Genomic DNA, 4,436 nt, shown 5'->3' with positions numbered 1-4,436 from the left:
CTGTGGGGACGGAGAACGGAGGTTACTAATAGACATTTATACATATATATAAATAAGGGTTCTCCGGGAGGGGGGGGCGGGGGGGAATGGACCGGCCCCTGTTTTGGGGGGGGGAGCCCCTCGCTGCCTCTGATGCCCGGGGGAGGCTCCCAAATTTGGGATCCTGGGGGACACCCTATGGTGGGGGTCCCAATCCTGGTGTGGGGGCTCCTTTAAGGTGGGGGGGTCCCTTTCCCCAAATTGGGGGTCTTGTCCCCAAAGGGGGGGGTCCCAGGTGGGGGGGAACGGCTGGTCCTGGGGGTGGCCCCAGGGCTGTGTCCCCATCTCCGGTGGGGGGGGCGCTCCCCATGTATAGGGGGTGCCTGTCCCCAGAAGGGGGTGGCCTTGTCCCCATGGGTGGGGGTGTCCCCGCGGGGGGGTGTCCCCATGGGGGGTGCCCCTTCCCAGGACAATGTCCTCGTCTTGGAGGATGTCCCCATCCCAGAGTGGCCCCCTCCCAAGAGGTCCCGTCCTTGGGGACACCCTCACGCCAGGAAATGTCCCCATGCCTGGGGTGTCCCCATGGGCGGGGTGTCCCCACCCGAGGGCTCCTCCCCGTCGGGGGTGTCCCTGTCCTGGACAGCAGCGGGGGACGTCCCCGTGGCTGGGGTGTCCCCGAGCAGGGTGTCCCCGTGGGGTGTCCCCATTGCAGGGAGTGTCCCCAAGGAGAGTATCCCTTTGGGGTGTCCCAAGCAGGGTGTCCCTGTGTCCCCATTGCAGGGGTGTCCTTGCAGCAGGATGCCCCCATGGCAGCGGGTGTCCTTGTGGCTGGAGTGTCCCCGTGGGTGTCCCCATGACCGGGGTGTCCCCACGGCACAGGGTGTCCTTGTGGCCGGGGTGTCCCCGTGCAGGGTGTCCCCATGGCAGGGGTGTCCCCGAGCAGCGTGTCCTTGCAGCAGGGGTTGTCCCCACGGTCGGGGTGTCCCCACAGTCGGGGTGTCCCCACGCAGAGTGTCCTCACGGCAGGATATCCCTGTGGCCGTGCTGTGCCACAGCAGGGGGTGTCCCCGAACAGGGTGTCCTCGTCAGGGTGTCCCCACAGACTGTCCCCATCAGGGTGTCCCCACGGCAAGGGGTGTCCCCGCAGGGTGCCACTGCAGCAGGGTGTTCCCACACAGGGGGTGTCCCCGCAGGGGTGTCCCCACACGGGGTGTCCTCACACGGGGTGTCCCCACAGCAGGGGGTGTCCCCACGCAGGGTGTCCCCACAGCAGGGTGTCCCCACGCAGGGGGTGTCCCCGCAGGGCGCCCCGTCACGCGCACTGGCTCTGCGCCTGCGTGAGCAGCTCGCTGAAGGAGTCGAAGAGGCGCTCGAGCCAGGCCTGGTTGCGCATGCACTGCTGCACCACCTCCTCCTGGCCCAGGTCCTCGTCCTGCCCCTCGATGGCCGTCGTCTGCGCGGCGCACCGGGGACACGGGACATGGGGACACGTCAGCGCGGGGACACGGGGACACATCAGCACGGGGACGCGGGGACATGGGGACACGGGGACACGTCAGCGCGGGGACGCGGGGACATGGGGACACGGGGACACGTCAGCGCGGGGATGCGGGGACATGGGGACACGGGGACATGTCAGCGGGGGGACACGGCACCAGGGACACGGGGATATGGGGACATGGGGACACGTCAGCGCAGGGACACAGCACCACGAACACGGGACATGGCGAGACGTCAGCACAGGGACACGGGACACGGGGAGACGTCAGTGCGGGAACAAAGGGACATGGGGACACGGCAGCGCGGAGACACAGCACCAGGGAGGTGGGGACATTGGTGACAGGGGAGACATGAGGCGATGCGAGGGGACCCAAGGGGACCCGAGGGGACCCGAGGGGACAGGAGGGGACCCGAGGGGCCGCGGGCGCCCACCTCGTCCTTGCAGCGCAGGAACGTGTGGTACTTGTAGTGGTGCAGCGAGTGGTAGAGCGTGTAGAAGAAGGACTTCTCCACCTCCACCTTGAACTCCTGTGGGGGGTGGGGGGGCTCAGCCAGCACCCCGGAACCCCCCGGGACCCCCCCAGCACCCCCAAGCATCGTGACCCCCCCGGCGGCCTCAGGAGCCCCCAGGAGCTCCAGGTCCCTTAGGGCACCTTGGGAACCATCTCAAGGTCCTCGGGGGGCTCTGAGCCCCCCGCAGTGACACCCCAGGACCCCCAGGGACATCCCAAGACCCTCAGGACCTCCCAGACCCCTCCAGGACCCCCAGGATTCCAGCCTGGACCCCCAGGACCTCCTGGGCCCCCCAGGACCCCCATCCCCGGGCCTTGCCAGGCTCTTGGCCGAGGTTCCTGTGCTTGTGGGAACCTCCTGGGGCACCCAGCACCTCCAGGACCCCCCGCCCAGGACCTCCCGGGGACCCCCATGTCCTCCCGCAGCCCCCCCAGATCCCCAGGAAGCCCCCAAGCCGCCCCAGACCTCCAGGCTCCCCAGGGCCCCCCCAGCCCCCCCGCGCCCCCCCCTACCTGCGGCTTGCCCACGCTGCGCTTGACCTTGCTGAGGGTCTTGCGGTTGTAGGGCTCGCCGGCGGGGCGCAGCTTGACGAGCGCCTCGGCGCGCTCCGCGTGCAGCTGGGGGAAGGTGTGCAGGGCCTCCTGGGGGGGCGGCCGCGTCACCCGCCGGCCCGCGGCGCCACCGCGGGGCGGGGGGTCCGAGGTGAGTCTGGGCGCCCAACGTCATCTAGGGGCGCCCGGGGGTGTCTATGGGGCTCCTGGGGGCACCCAACGTCATCTAGGGGCACCCGGGGGTATCTATGGGGCTCCTGGGGGCACCCAACGTCACCTAGGGGCACCCGGGGGTGTCTATGGGGCTCCTGGGGGCGCTCAATGTCACCTACGGGCGCCCGGGGGTGTCTATGGGGAGCCTGGGGGCACCCCACGTCACCTAGGGGCACCCGGGGGTGTCTATGGGGCTCACGGGGACACCCAATGTCTTCTAGAGACACCCATAGGATGCCCGCACTGCACCCAGGGTTGTGCCTGGGGGCTCCTGGGGACACGTACAGAACCCAAGCTCATCTAAGGTCACCCCCACAGCACCCAGGCTCATTTATCGGCCTCCTGGGGACACCCGGGGCACCCAACGTCATCGAGACACGCACAGGGCACCCATGCAGCACCCAAGGTCATTTATGGGCCCCCAGGAGCCATCCCGCAACCCCCCCCACCCTGCGCCCCCCCGGGCGCCCCCCGGCCCCACCTGCAGGGAGGGGTTGAGCGGCACCCGCTTGAGGACCTTCTTCTTGTGGTCGTTGAGGATGCCGTCGATCTTGCGCATGGGCGGCAGGTAGAGCTCATCTGGGGGGGCACCGCTTAGCGGGAGGGCCCGGGGGGGCCCGGGGGCGGGAACCCGGGAGGTTCCAGGGGGAAGGGTCCCGGGGGGTTCCCGGTGGCGGGGCGGAGGGTCCTGATGGGGTGGGGGTCCCAGTGAGGGTCCCAGTGTGTGTGGGGGTTCCTGGTGGGGGTCCCAGGAGAGTTCCCAGGGGGAGGGGGAGGTCCTGGTGGGGTGGGAGTCTCGGAGGGGGTCCCGGTGAGGTGGGGGTGCCCAGTGGGGGTCCCGATGTGGCTGAGGTCCCGGTGGGTGTGGGTCCTGGTGGGGTCAGGGTCCTGGTGGGGTAGTGGTCCCAATGGGGTGGGGATCCCAGGGTTTCCCAGGGAGTGGGGGGTCCCGGGGTGGGTCTCGGGGGGTCTCGGGGGCCGCCTCGGGGCTCACCGTTGGTGTCCTCGAGCGCCTGGATCATGTCGGGGTCGAGCGCGGTGCTCACCAGCATCTCCACGTAGCTGCGGTACATCTCCTTCATGGCCCGCGTGTTGAGCACCCGCCCCGCCGGCGCCCGCTCTGCGGAGCGCAGCGCCCCTTTAAGGAGAGGCCCCGCCCCTGGGCACGCCCTGCCCCCCACGGGAGGGCCCCCCCACACACACCCCCTTTTGAATGGGTCCCACTGACCAGCCTGCCGCATCCTGGGTCGTTGCCCCTTTAAAGGGCAGCCCCGCCCACCAAGCACGCCCCGCCCCCTTCACCAGCACCCAATGGCATAAAGGGGCCCCTTTACGCCATGGGAGCTGCTTAAGAGCCACGCCCCTTAAAACGGGAAGCCCTGCCCACCAAGTAGGTTCCGCCTACTCCCTCAACAGCACCCAATGGCAGGCGATGTTGTCCCTTTAACAGAGAGCCCCGCCCCTTTGGACCGAGGGGCCACACTCAGCTGAAAGCCCCGCCCCCTTTAAAGGGAGGTCCGCCCACCAGGGAGAACCCCGCCCCCTTCACGGACAGCCCCACCCACCCTTGAGAGGGACCCGCCCAGGGGGCGGGGCCAGACAGGAAGCTCCACGAGCCCCAAAACACCCGAAATCCCCCCAAAAAAACGGGCCGGGGCCTGACCCCCCCCCCCAACAGCC

The 4,436-nt window shown here is 69.4% G+C and overlaps 1 long non-coding RNA gene across 1 annotated transcript; it reads right to left on the bottom strand.

Moving 5' to 3' along the window:
* Positions 1–1,340: 1,340 nt before the first annotated feature.
* On the bottom strand, positions 1,341–1,979 carry LOC112958302. The gene is made up of 2 exons (XR_003251404.1): positions 1,912–1,979; positions 1,341–1,432 (listed from the first exon to the last, which is right to left on the bottom strand). It is a non-coding gene; the product is annotated as an uncharacterized LOC112958302 (long non-coding RNA).
* Positions 1,980–4,436: the final 2,457 nt, after the last annotated feature.

Source organism: Nothoprocta perdicaria, unplaced genomic scaffold (genome assembly GCF_003342845.1).
Source record: "Nothoprocta perdicaria isolate Ctin4 unplaced genomic scaffold, notPer1 scaffold_839, whole genome shotgun sequence".
Classification (NCBI taxonomy): Eukaryota; Metazoa; Chordata; class Aves; order Tinamiformes; family Tinamidae; genus Nothoprocta; species Nothoprocta perdicaria.
This window is presented reverse-complemented; position numbering and strand designations above follow the sequence as displayed.